Source organism: Anopheles nili, chromosome 3 (assembly GCF_943737925.1).
Source record: "Anopheles nili chromosome 3, idAnoNiliSN_F5_01, whole genome shotgun sequence".
Lineage (NCBI taxonomy): Eukaryota > Metazoa > Arthropoda > Insecta > Diptera > Culicidae > Anopheles > Anopheles nili.
The window spans coordinates 2,971,209-2,985,945 of NC_071292.1; the positions used below are offsets into that span (position 1 = coordinate 2,971,209).

Below are 14,737 nucleotides of genomic sequence, written 5' to 3' on the forward strand. Positions count from 1 at the left end.
TCCCAAGCGACACAGACGGTCGTTGGCTAGGACCTTTTATCAACCCCTGGGAGGCGCTGGGAAACTGAAGCTGCAACACATTCGCTAGATGGCTGCCTGCTGTTTGTTGTACGGATTTCGATTGGATTTGATTGGGATGCGTAGCAGAGTGGAACGGCTGCTGACCCTTTGGGGACTTGACACGTCACCTTCAGAGGTCACAAGAGGAGCAGCTGATGCGACCCAACACGCGCTTTCGAAGGGTGTGGTCATGATTGGAACACCACACAGGGTTGTGTGAGCCAAGAGAGAGAGAGAGAGAGAGAGAGAGAGAGAGCAGGGATGGCAGATGCAAAAGTACATTAATTGAAAGAAATGAACGTTGATTGTGGGGCATGGGGATGCGAGATTCGATGAGGGGATTCTCAAAAATTGTCCTCACAAGAGGGCGTCGGACAGTGACCAAATGAAGTATGGCTTTATTAAGCACTTTAATTGGTAAAAGCTCGAGGCTGGGCTGGATTGTGCACACAGTGGTGGCCCCAATACCGCGACACGACGCCTTCCCATTCAGCTGACAATCACGCCGCATCTCGCAGCCGGTGAGATAACCTTTCCCGGCAAATTGGAAGGCCCTTTTTCGGGGAGGAAAAAAAAACTTAATTTTTCATAAGCCGCTGTCCGCTCGAACCCATCGTTCGTGATGTGTGACTTTGCAAAAGTGTCCATAGTGTTTCCTTAACGGTACTTCCTCGCAGTAAATTAAAAAATCCCCTTCGCCCGGCCACATACCGGAGACTCACATGCACACGCGGTTCACCTTCACAGGAGCATCTCTCGTACAGCCTGGCCGTGGCTGATGCTGCGTCATGGTGCGCTGAGGTCGCACTGATTGCAGCAGCCACCAAATCGTCGCCCTTTTCGCGGCCGGCTTCACCGAGCATCGTATGGTTTTGCATCGGCTGCTCGGAAAATGGGTCACGGTTGCTATAATTGCGCATACGCCGGGGGACGGACGGCATCGCGCAAGTGTCCTTCCCGCTGGCACACACTCGGCCGGGTCGGACTCCGTGAATGAGTGACTGACTGGTTTCGCGCCGCTCAATTCGCTGAATCCCATTTAAGGAAATATCTTTTTTTTTCTTCTTCTCCTGCCTGTTGTATGCAACCAGCCTATGTGCTTGTTGAGCCATGGCATCGGAGCGCATCGAGGCGCCGTTGCAAGGAGGTGGCACAAGGTGACGAAAAGCCCACTGCCACCAACACCGAGATACCGCCTGTCGAAGACCTTCCCAGCTTGCGGTGGTATGCTAATGAAGCTTCTTTTACACCAGAGAGCAACAAAATCCGCACTCCGAAAAGCCGCAGTAAGCAAACAGAATGCGTAAATTATTCACCACGTCCGGCGACCGATGGGGAGGACCATCGGTGTGCGCCCAGGAATCTGGCCGAGAAGATTACACACAAGTGCGGGGTCCCGTTGCAAGTCGCCCAACGTTGGTCGCGAAACAAAACCCTTGCGGTGTCCCTAGCGGCGAAGAAGGTCAACCGGGCGATAATTCGCGCAACCGGTACGCTACTGCCGGTCGCTGTACGGTCGCCATTCACGCCCGTTTCCGATAATGAGGCAAGGCGCGACAATTAAAGAAGCTTTTCTCTCGAGATGCACTCCCGAGTCTGGTTGCTGGACGGGAGCTTAACTCCTTAAAGGTGCGCACACGGTTTTGTTGAAGGAAGAACCGCCCCTTGAAAGGACCGGCACATTTTTGCTTGGTCTCTTTCGTTGATCGCTCCCGGCTAGGGATAATGACATAAGATCAGTAATTATGCACAGTCGTAATTTTTACAAGCACGAATGCGAGCTCGATGAAAGGCTGGTTTTACGACGCATTGGCGAACTAATTGTCAGGCGATCGGTTTTCCCTGTTCAGCGAGAGGCTTGAGCATTAAGTGCGCTAAATAAAAAACCGTTGACGTTAACTTGTTTTTACATGCAACAGTGTGTTTTTCTCAAACCGAAAAGGCTGTCCAAATCATACAAGGTATAATAAATAGGGAGTATATTGTGCAGTTATAATCCTTTAAAATTAGTGTCTTCCAAAAAAGACATTTATGTCCTTCTCATGCATCGGCCGGGAATCGAACCCGGGCCGCCCGCGTGGCAGGCGAGCATTCTACCACTGAACCACCGATGCGCGTTAGAATTTGAGCTTCTGTGCCAGTCAAGCAGAAGTGAAGCATAAAAATAGATCCTATGTGAAACAACCACCCAACATCGGTTGCTTTGGGAGATGGAGACAAATCTAAGAAACTCTCGCGAGTGTTAAGCATCCTTTCTGCCTTCCATCGCATGGTAATCGATAGCTGATCTTTGACATCAGCACCCAGCAGCATGTATTTCCGTTGTCGGCATGTTAATGAAGGTAGAATTTTATATCGATTGTAAACAATCCCTGTATCGACTGGTATCCATGTCGAATATCACTAAGTGGAGATCATTAAAAACTTCGCTCGAACATAAACAGCTTCGAAAGAGTGTTAACGATCCATCGACCACTTTAACGCAATCCTTATCGCACTAAGGCGCCTAATGAACGCACTGATAGGAGATAACCTCATGCCAGGCATCGGATGAAATGTCTTTTACTCTCATGCATTGGTTAAGCGAATATCGATGTTTTCCCCTTCTTGAAGGTAAGAAAAAACAAACGAAAGAAAGGTAATTTAAATTATATGGTGATTAATTCCGCTTTCCAGCCGAATCGATCCAAGGGTGCGTCAAGGGAAATGGGTCGTCCATATTCGTTGTCTCAATTTAATGCATACTAATTGACGTGTTTAACGTCGGCATCGATTACCGTTGATCAACGAAGCTAGCGATGCTTTCAAGTAGTTTGTTTGCTTTGCTCAAAACGCAATCGCTGCGGCGTGTAATTAATTTTGAAGAAGGAGATGTTTGTTTCATTTTTAGGGACTTTTATCTCCGTCAAATCCGGCTGCGTGCCTTATCATCGCCATGACAATGCTCAACAGGTTGCCAATGCCACTCCTTACCAGGGGTGTAGGGTGTGTTTTAGCATTGAGGGCTTAATGCTTTGATCGATTGATCGGTTGATTGGCTAACGTCGAATCGCCTGTCTCGTAGGAAGTTAATCCCGTTCTGTCAAAGGCTCCCGGCACTGTCAATCACGATTGCGGCACAGCAAGGTTACACAGAATTTGGTCGGCGTACACCCCTCGGAGAGGAGATTTCGTATGTCACGACCAAGATGAGAAGCGAACAGGTGAGGAGCATGTTTTTGCTTTCTTTTGTCGGTATCTTTTGAGCCCGACAGTATTTAAGAGGATTTACGGCCGAACAATTATTGACCGTTTATCGTTTGAATGTTGATAAGCTGGATGGGTGAGCTTTTATCTCATGTGTTTCCGTAGCGAGTGCGTTGCTTGATAATGCCGCTGTTTTGTATGCGGAAACGGTTGCTTATCAAATTTACGGCAGAGTAAAACGAGGAGCCATTTTACTTGTAGCGCTTTCGCGGAGGACGCGTGCAGCCACGTTTTGCATACCGGAATGTTTACGAGGCATCATTATCTGGTAACTTTGGCGATAAACAGCAAGTTTTATTTAGGCCGACTTATACGATCAATTTAAAACAGCTTTTATCGACGATATAGTGTCGGAAAAGAGCGAGAACAAATAACCACCTCCGGAAGAAGCGCTATCCCGCAGAGTGATCGCTTTCGCTCATGGGGTCTTCATGCCGATCCGTATCTTCATCGATGAAGCACAAGCAACAATTGCACAACATTGTACCGAAAAACACGACCAACATCAGATCGACCAACATCGTTTTGGGCGGAAATTTCCGCACAAAGTTTTGCCGGCAAATTTCTTTTATATCTGTCGCTTAATGGCATTTTGCTCCGGTGGAACGGACTACAATGAAAGTCTTTTAGCGCGGGTCGATTGGATCGTAGCCCGATGTCGGTGAAAATGCTCCACCAATTTCCTCACCCAGTAATCGCACGGCATGCTGGGTTGATTCGGTCGAGCCCGCGATAGCTTTTTTGGGGTGCGAAAGCCGCCCTAGTACCGTTTGAACTTCCTCTGTAGGGAATGGGAGCGCCCGATGTTCGATCACAAATTGCATTAACAAAACACAACCGACCGCACGTTCCCTAATACGGACCCACAATGGAGATCTATGCACGATGCCTGGCCTGCTGTGTGGTCCACATATCGCAGACTCAACGACCCATGTGGTCTTTTGGCTATCGAATTGGCTATCGCATCGCACCGGTGGCTTTCGGTGGCATATTTTTTCCGTTTCGCGACACGCGTTTTTACCATTTATCTGGAGCGTTCGCGATACCCTGCGGTGCCTCAGTGATTGTTCAACCGGGCTTGTTTTGGGATCACGTTCCTCCGGGACATGCCGGTGAACGATATCGGTTACAGTTTCGTGTGGGCTATCGCTAACTAACAAGGTGGTGCTTCGAAAATAAAAAAGGCACCACCCGGCGCTTCAGGAGCATGTTTTTGGAATGCATATATCGCGAAGCTCTGCCCACCCGCCACAAAACCGCAGGAGCTTGTAATCGTACGATGCACGTTGGCGGTCTGGTTGGTGCCTTTTTGGGTTGTTCAGGATCAGGTTCTAAAAGTCACCAACAACACGCAACACACCAAGCAGACCGAGAGATGATTTGGTTGTTGATATATTGGCGCATTGTTGGCGTGGGGATCCTTTCGTTCCATTTCGTTTATAGAAGCGCTCATATTTCCACAAGGTGGTAAAACATCGCTGACAGAGTGTGAAATGGCGATAGCCGAGGTGTTGGGTATGCCCGACAAAGCAAACCCCGTTGAAAGGACTCCCATGTTGCCCTTCGCTCTGGTATTGTTGGTGGCAGTGGATGAAAAATTTGCATTTGTCTCGGTTAATAGAATGAGGAGCATAAACTCGCGAGGTCGTTCCTTCTTCGCTGCAGCACCGTATAACCCAGCCGTACATCTGCCGTCTGATACACCATTATAGTGCGTTGGATAAAGAAGCACGGTGAATTTCTGGATGGAACGGAGTGAGAGCGAGTACAAGAGATGGCCAGTGGTTTATGGCTGTTGATGGCTCCGCAAATGTGAGGTTGATGTATGAGGTGTTGTTGTGCTTTGCAAACTGTTTCAATAGCACCCTCAGACGGGGATAAATGGTGCAGCAAAGTAGAGGAAGATATAAAACATTATGAAAATGTAAGCTCATCGCACACATGAGCGGAACATACACATGCCGTAACCAAGCCAACACGAACGTCCGCTGAAGGAGCCATCTTTGTCGGAGGAGCAAACATTCTCAATTAAAAAATGTTTCAATTGTTGTTTGAGATAGGTTCATGCTCGCATACGCCATCACGAACGAACGAAAGGCAATCGGATGTATTATTTTTGCATTCAAACATCCTTTCTGGAGGTGTGGATTGCCAGCATGATAATTTTGCTCAGAAATCCTTCCCACTAGGCCTAGTGCTGCAGGGCAAATTTATATCCCTACCGAACGTGCATCATAAGCAGCGCGGCTGCACACACGAAAGTCTCCTTTTGCGAGCCGCCAAGTCACGACGTCCTTTCGGTGGAGCGCAAGTGCTGGAAAAATATTTACATAAAACCAGCACCACCGAGCACGTTGGCGGAATGCCGTCTTGCCACAAACAATAAGCGGCATTCGAAATAAGAAATAGATATCCGAATCGCGACACTATCTATTTGTGCATTCTCGCTCCGTGGTCGCTGGATTCGCCTCTTCTACACTCCCGCAAGGCTAATGGAAACGTATGACACACGAACGGCTCCAATAAGCTCAAGAAACGGAGAGCCGAAAAACAGAAATACCCTGAAGCCAGCCAGAACCAGCTCGTACCGAACGCTGCCACCCAGCAAACACGGACCCGGAACGATTCTTTTCACGAAAGGTGAATTTACAATAAGTTATTGGCTATTATTTCTATTTTCTATGGGACGCTGTCGATAAACCATCGAATAAAGCATCCACCGAAAGGGCAAAAGAGAAGCAGCGAATGGAAGCGAGTTTCGTTTCGGGTTGCATTTCATCGGCGTGTTTTCGTGTGTTATGTTGGGTTGCTTCTCTTCATCTTGCACTAGGACCAGCTTGCAGCTTCCACTGGGCGTGGAATGGAGCTATCGAAAGCCGGCAGATAATAAACCGTACGATGCTGGGTAATCCACGGGCGAAAGAGGTGATAGTGAGAACCGAAGGGTCCGTCGGTTAGGTTATGCTTCGTCCAATAATCATAACAAGCACCAGCGGCATTCGAGAACATAACAGAGCGTAACGTGCCGTAACATTGTCGATGGACGATGTTGGGATCGAACGCGAACCACAAACACAGTTGGCCTCGTCGGTTGCTCTTGAGGATGGTTATGATTCATCTCGTAAAGAACTCCCAGCCTTGGGACAGTCGTGTGTGTTTACTTCGATAGCGGTGACAGCCGGAAAAGGGCTTGCGAAGGGACGGAGAGAAGCTATAAAAAACCACTCTCGTGCAGGCCACCAAAAAAAGCTTACGAAGAGAGAACGATTAAAAAAAACCAACAACACACACCATACGGTTCATGGGGATGCATCATCCGTAGCGTAGCGTTGTACACGCAGTACCACGGTCAAGAGTGCGTAAATTATGTCTTTTTAATGATGTTGAACAATATTCGATTGGCGGTTAATAATGCCATTGGTCGGGGTCGGATGCAACCAGGCTCTGGGTCTCGTGTCGATGTTTTATTCGTGGCAGCACGGCTCAAAAATCTAGCTACTATCCGTTGCATGTGATCGAGACCATTCCGAAGAGGTGAACTAGCAGCAGCAGCAGCAGCAGCAGCATAACGAGCCGACGCGAGAGATCGCGTTGAGTCGGATTGAATTTATTTGCCTACATTAAACACCCGTGGGTGGGATCTTGTCCCGGGCCTGGTCGATGGATTCTCACACGGTCCTCGGGAACGGGATGTGAGCCCGGCGGCAAAACTTTGTGCGAAGAAGTCAATGCTATTATCATTAACATTTTAAACGAGCGTTTCGAGAAGAGCGATTGCGTCGGTTATAAACACATGTTGGCATTTAATGCATATAAATATAAACCGGGTGGAACGGACGCGATTCGAACGGAAATTGCTTTTCGATGACCAACACACGGCAGACGTTAAGACCGTGAGCTTAGAGGGGGTAGAATACATAAAAAAAACACCATAGGTGGAAGACGCAAGTCAGATCCGGGTGGTCGGGTCGTAGAACGGCATTAAAATAGAAATAAATGTTTCGTTTTCGTGCTAATATCGAACGGTTCGATACGGCACTGGGTACCCACGGTAGAAGGAAGTTTGACAAATTCTTGCGAACATCATCGGCATACAAAGCCACAAATGCCTCATTTAAATGTTCACCCTCGTCGTTTTGTGTCCAATCCGCTTGAGCGCGAAAACGTCTGTTCGCCATCCTGCCACAAAAGGTATAACACGCGATCCCATCGCGACACCTGATCGTGCTTTATTTGGCCAAGGCGTGCACAGCCCGCAGGATAAACGACCGATCATCCCCAACGGGCCGGTTGGACACGCGACAACAATGTCGGTTGGATGTTGCGGAATGTTGAGCGTTTTGTTCAGCAAGGGTCTCCTTGTCTTCCATCGGGTTGCTCGGTTGCGACCGCAGGAAGACAAATGGCCCGGGTGGAGTTGTCACGCCAAAGCCGAGGTCCGAAAATGCCATTCGCCGTATTTGGGAAGAAACAATAGTGCGCAAACGCGCGACAGCCAAATTGCGCGGACTCAACCGCAGCCAGCTCGTGTCCATGGTGCAACGCACCACCATAAATGAGGTGTAATTGAAATAATATTGCCCCGGGCGGGTGCGGGTGAGAATTCGTAAAAAGTTGTAAGCAATAATTTATGTCCCCATTCATCGACTCATTAGGCTTGTGGCGAGTCGCGACGGGGTGGACCTCCGAAAGTGGACGAGCCACGGAATTTAATAATGTTTCCACGAAAGCAAATACCGTTGGTTGCATTGACCGACCGAAGGAGCACGCGTTTGGCACGTGATCGTCGGTGCCAAATATCCTCCTGCATGTGATAATTTGCGTTGTCTGCAGTTAGATAATTGGAAGAGTACGAATTCTCCAATTATATTTTATCGGTTGTCATAATCCGCAAGATGGAGAATGCGTACAACACGAAGAGTAAATATTAAATTTACACGGCCTTTCATCCCATTAGACATGGCTATAAAGGAGCGTTTTGCTACAGCCAAGATACGATCGGGAGCATTAACAACTCCCGATGGGATCGTAATCGGGTGCTCCTCACGCTAAGTGCCAGTATCATCTGATTGGATCGTTTTATCCCTCTCGTAAAGAGCCATAAAGGCAAATCCCTTTGTGCAGCCTGCCAGTTACTGACGCTCCGTTCTCCCATCCACCTACTATCACGATCGTGAGTGATATTTTATGCAATCGTTTACTCCCGTCATAAAAACCTAAAGCCCGGTCCGCCCGGTAATGTTCGCCGTCATTATTTGCTTTCGCGGTGATTCCCTCTAATAGCGGCTGGCTTGGGAATGAAATCGGACACGCTTCATGAAGCGTCAATTTAGATCGCTCGCTGGAAGGCTCCGGAGGGACGGTAACCCATTAGCGATTATTTATGCATTATTTCGGCGCCTTTGGGTGCAACGCCGCCGGCAGGATCCGGAAGCGAAGCAATCCAAAACACGCAAAAGCCACCGGCGACGAACACGAGATCACACAGCACGATCACGACCATCGAACCAAATAATGATCTAGCACGTTTAGACTGGGCTGGAGTTGCCGCTGGAGACGTAACATATTTCATGCTGCGCCTCTCGAGTGGCGCATGTGGGAGACAAAGTAAGGCCGACGCGACGCTGACCCATAAAGTGGGCCGGTTCCGGATTCGACATAGTCAGGCAACTATCTCGAGGTGCCATCGCGCTTCGCACGATCACTTCGCTGTACAAAGCATGGAAAACGGAATCAATTCTTTACTTACCACCGACCGATGAAGCTGTTCCCGGTCGTTGCTTACAATGAACGCTTTAGTCACGGTAATTAACGAGACGGTGCTGCTTCAATTGTGTAACCATCTTTTTGCCTCCGGAGCTACAACAACTTCGATCTAAATGGAACGCGTTGCGATCGCGAAAGGAAGATTTCGTCGCTAGTGGCAAAACGGAGGCGGTCGTCAATTTCGAGCACTTTGCGTTATTGGAAAGTGGTTTTAATTACTCTCGATCATGCTCTTGCTGCTATGTGAGGATCACAAATTGAACGACGCCACAAATTGCACACAGAATCAGCCGTTTATGACAGCTTCATTCAACGAGGCACGTTGCCTGATCTGATCGTGCACTTACACTTTCACCCTGCACTGTGTCTCGATCACACTTGCACTTTTAACGACACCAGGACACAAGTGGTACGATTTATATTTGTCAAACGGAGAACCGATGCCGAAATTAAACAGGAATAAAAAAAACAAGCACATATATAAGAGGAAAAGGAAGCATGAACATGAAGGAGTGGTACTACGAATCGTTTCAGGGATTCATTCGTTCGAGGTTCAAAAAGCACTGAACTGGTAAGGCGAAACAAACAAATCTTCATTTAAACCTTCGTGGTTGCGATTTGGCGACGCGCGATCAACTGATCTTTCGATTGGTGGTTGGCTTGGAAATTTACAACACAGTGCAAATGCCCACGAGACCAATTTGGAGATGTTGCGCGAGACGTATGCAAACATTTAAATGCAAGGCCATATATCACTTCTGCCTTCGGTTGGTCTTACGAAACAGAGCAATATGCAGCAGAACGAGCCCCAGTGGAGATCGGTTTCGATGAGATGCACTCCGACCTTCTGCTGCAACTGAATCTGTGATGTGTCCTTCGCGATCAGCTGCAAAGGTACGCTAGTGGATTTGTCAGTGTATCAAAATACCGTCGAGAGTTTTCTTGGCGCTTGATCTTCTGACGGATCTTTGAAGGTTTTCCGAGCCTTCAGACACCACTCGTTCTTTCCGAGCAAACGTGCTCCATTGCAGTTTGCGAAAGACAAAAGCAACGTGAACACGGTGAAACCGGGTCGCGTCTGTTCGCTCAGGCTAGTCATCAACAACGGAGGGAGCTTGGCGCCGTGACCTTGGCCGTTTGCAAAAGCTTTTTGCATGCCACTTTTCGCCGCGAGGACAAGGCGTCTGGACTGGGTTGAGCTGGTGCTGGGGCATTTATATGTGACTCGAGCCAGGACAAACAAGACGGTAAAAGGGTTTTCATCGACTCGGAACGATTCTCGGGCGAAAAAGAAGAAACAACACGCAGAGACAATCGGGTTCGGGTATATTTCAGCTGGTTGGTAGTGTTTTCACACGGGCTCGCCCACAGGCAGTCCGAAAAGTAAGTTTGCAAGCAGCTTAAGTCAGTTTCGAGGCTCAAAAGGCCCTCATGGGAGCCGTAAACATGGCTGCGGTTTTTACGAGGCTCATACTCGCCAGACTGGCATCGCGTCAGATCGCCTTTGCAAATGCACCTTGCGCATGCGAAGAAGCGATACGTTCAGATGTAAAACAGGCTTAAGATCACGGTCCATGGGCAGAATGGCCCCGTGTGTACGTGGAATTCTAATCATCCCCGCATTTTTGCCCTGTCATAAAATGTTTCAAGTATTTAAAGCTTTTATGACTACGTAATAAAACAAAATCAGGTCACACATTTTTTATCAAAGACTGGTAACATTGCAACATGGTAACGTTGCATTTTTATCATTAGTTTTCTGAGCACAGGGTGGTTTTGCAATAAAATTTGCCAAATTCTATCATATTAAACTTGAACGTTTGTTCAGCTGTATTGGACGTTTCTATTTGTCGTGAGATGCTAATTATTATTCCGCACCATTCGAGTCGCTCATAAATCACGCTCTCGAGCTGTCAAAAAGAAGCTTTTTGTTTGATTCCAATCGGTATCAATCATTCTCATATTTCTTTAGGACAGGCAAAAATGTGTTTCTAGCTTTAAACACAAATTTTTGCAATTCATTATTAACCACAGCACGCCTGTATTAAAGCTATTGCATTTTTGTAGGAGAAAAAATGGCACGGTATTGTTTAACAAATTTCAATGGGCATTTTGTCCTCCCATGACATAAAAACGATCCTGGTATCCTGTGCTCATTAGCACTGATTGTGGCTTTTCTGAGAGTGCGATGCGCGTTTGATCATAAATCTTTCGAAGTATTTGCATACCCTCGAGTTCTGATTGCGAAAAGGCATCATGTTTGCGATATTTCGCTCCTAACCAACAACATTTCAGCAAGCTGCTGCTGCTGCTGTTGCTGCATCGTACGGCTATTGAACGTAGGCCTTTTTCGCCAGTCCGTTGTCGCCCGGGAGCGTATGACGGCAATTAGATAGCGGAAAGCGATTGGAAAGAAAATCCGATCGACAGCGACATCGATCAACCGCCAGCAGCAGGTCGTCTTCCGGCAAGAGACACGGTGTTAAAAAACAACGAAAGAGAAAAGATCAAACGCGCATACACTCAGCCACGCGGCCACAGTCATTCACACACTGTCCTGGGGGAGATTTATGGACCCTGGGTTATGTTCCCGTTGGAACCGCCAGTTCAGCTTCCAGGGTTGGGTTTTCCCCTTACGATCACGCGACTGTTTAGATGAAGACTTGTTTTCACGCCGAGAAACCGTGAAAATGAATGGCGCAGAAGAGGTGGTCGCTCGAGGGTGGATCGGTAAATCTTTCGATTTTTCGTGCCAGCATCGGTACCGTTTGGTGGACTACGGGCGGTCGATATGTCATAAATCAGCTGATCAACTATTTGAGGGTGGCTGCATACGTTGCCTCGGGGTGGATTTCTTCTCGACTCGCACATGCTCACACGCACTGACTTAGACGAGCGGTGTTAACAAGATCACCTCGACAGACTCTGGGACAAACAGAGCAATAGAATCTCACAAAGTAGAAATCAACACTTCGTATGCCTTTTATGATGATTTTAACGTTACACTTAACAGCCTTAATACCCCTACACAGTCGTACACACAACGAAATGACACGGTACGGTAGAACACTTGCGTGTGCCCTTAAACGCACAGCCCTCTGACGTTAGGCGAACGTAACCGAGTGAACGTGCATCGTCATAATTATGATCACTTTCCTGCTCAGCAACTGCCTTTGACACCCTTCACAGCTCCGATGTTGCCTCTCTGTCGGTTTCGTTCACAGCTGCACCGGGGATTTTTTCCACGTGAGGCAACCTGATCGTCGACAACAATAGATGTCACGTGCGTGCCTTACCGGAAGCTAATCACGGGGCAGAGATTGACACACGATACCGGGGAACGTTGAGATCGCTAGAGATCGTACGAGATCGAATGGTACGCGGAACATTCACGTGGTCGATATACAAGAGTACCTGCTGGAGCAAAAGCGATCACCACTTACGATCTCAGGCGAACGCGAATGCCGCGAATCAAAAAATGCGGCTCGCAATATATCCACCTTCCGCGGTTGATGGTTCGATGAGAACTGTGCGTGAGCGGTGCCGCGTGGGATCGAGTGTTTGTTATCCAAACTCCGCGCGGAGAGTTGCTCGAACGATCTCCCCCAACTGCAAGCCGGCATGAGTCGAGCTCGAATTGGTCGCTCAGTTGTTGATGTAGAGAGGCAAAAAGGAGGAGGCGAAAAAAGGCCAAAGGAACACCGAAAAACGGTTGAGCTGCGTTTACAATCATCACTAACCGAAACAATACGCGTAAAATTATAAGTAGCTTTGTGGAATTCTTCGGTCGAAATGTTTACCCAACATTTTAACGGAAAAAATAATAAAATAATGTTACATAGCCCTGTATCATGAAAAGCATCAACAGGTTGATGAAAGTGAAATAACATGTTCTACAATAGATAGAAATTTATTTAGTAGAACACAATGTAGTACCAAAATTCGAGCAAGTGTTCGATTCCAGCACAGTGGATGCTGCATAAAAGGCATCATCGCTCTCACACAGAGCGGAGCCCAAAACAAGCCTCAGAGAGTGAGTTCCACAGCAGACCCTGACCGGACGCTCACGCTTGACAGCCGGTATCCGACTTAAGCCGGCTTCGTCAGCCTTGTTGCCGGTGACCCTTGACTTGCTGGCCGTCATTTTTCATCATTACTCCCAGCGCATTCTCCCTATCACCGGCCCCTCGGATCCACGAACTTTGTTCGAGGCGTGACGTGAACTCACGTGTAAGGTGATCCATTGCTCTAGATACACATTACACTATCCTCGTTACGGAGCATGGATACACACACGCATTCACGAACACAAAAAGCAGCCAGCTTCTGTGGCATTGGAAATTTCGGTACCGTTTTTCTATACACGTTTTTCTATACGTTCTATACACGTTTCCGATGTTTATATTTATAACACTCGCAGCATGAAAGCAGAGCATAAGCTTTCATATGCTCGGCACACAAGCTGTGCAAGCCGCGAGGAACCCGTTTCGCGCCTGATCGCGCCACTAGCGGGGGCTCGATCGAACACCAAACCTACGGGCGATTTATAATTCACACCTCGAGCTTGTCGGCTGCCTTCCCTTGACTGACCGATCGGTTCCCGCTGTACCTTTGCTCCCGAACCTCGCGTAATTGATTGGGCTTAATGCTGCCTCTGCATGGATTAGCTCGTCGATCCTTCGGTTCGAGTGAGGACCATGGGTGGTGTTTGAAGGCCTTTTTGATATTTCTTTTTCCGCAGCTTGAACTTCCGAACGTGCTTTCATGTGTCCCGTTCAAGCGCTTGAGCAGCACAGCATCTCGCTATGTGTTTTTTTTGCTAACTCCCAGAGGGTGGTTTTGGTTTGAACGGGTACTGTGGCGATATGAATTTGTTTTCTCGTTAGCTGATTTTTTTTCTCTTAGCCCATTGACACCTCCGACATTGGCCGCAGCGTGATAAATGAGAGTCGATATCATATGCAACAATGCAGCCACTTGCTGAAGAACAAGTTATACGTTACAATGTTCATCTTTAGCTTTCGTTCGCAAGTTGTACATGATAAGTTAATGACATATAATGGAAATTTTTGAGTTTTGCAAAATAAATTAAAATAAGCTATTCTAAAATGGCCTTCAAGTACTGTCAGTTAGATTCACGGTTAAATAAATAAGCATCGATCAAACACACAATAAACCCCTACCACTGCTAATATATCTCGTTGCAAAGCCTCGATGCAAGCCAGTGCCATCCAAGCCATCATCCGACAATAACCGTGAACCATCGAAACCAGTTCGACCAATCGATTTCGAACCTCTTCAGCACCCATCGGGACCCCGGTTTGGTCGTTTGGGTCAGGGGCAGTGATAAATAACTGCATATTAATCATAAAAGTTAGTGACAGCCGACTTGGCTACTGTTGGGCACCCAATTTCCCATTGAAGTGAGAATCGGCACAACAACGGCACCGTTAACTGATGGCTTAATACTGTCACTACGATTACGTCTCCGATGCAACGTTAGGTTTAACTTTCATCGCCAGTTGCCATTTGGGACGTTGCGTACTATTGCAATCCATCTATGGAGCAGGTTAACTTAGAGACATGCTAAAACAAGCCATGCACTACTGACATTGATATTTACAATTCGTACATCCTTCTTCCGTCGGTGCTGGTGGAACGTTTA

General features: G+C 47.6%; 1 protein-coding gene and 1 non-coding gene across 2 annotated transcripts in view; both read right to left on the minus strand.

Annotated features, from left to right (window-relative positions):
* LOC128727334 (protein sickie) overlaps window positions 1-14,737 on the minus strand; it is a 193,807-nt gene that overhangs the window by 135,013 nt on the left and 44,057 nt on the right. The window lies entirely within an intron of this gene.
* Trnag-gcc (transfer RNA glycine (anticodon GCC)) lies at window positions 2,104-2,174 on the minus strand. Its single transcript has one exon. It is a non-coding gene; the product is annotated as a tRNA-Gly (tRNA).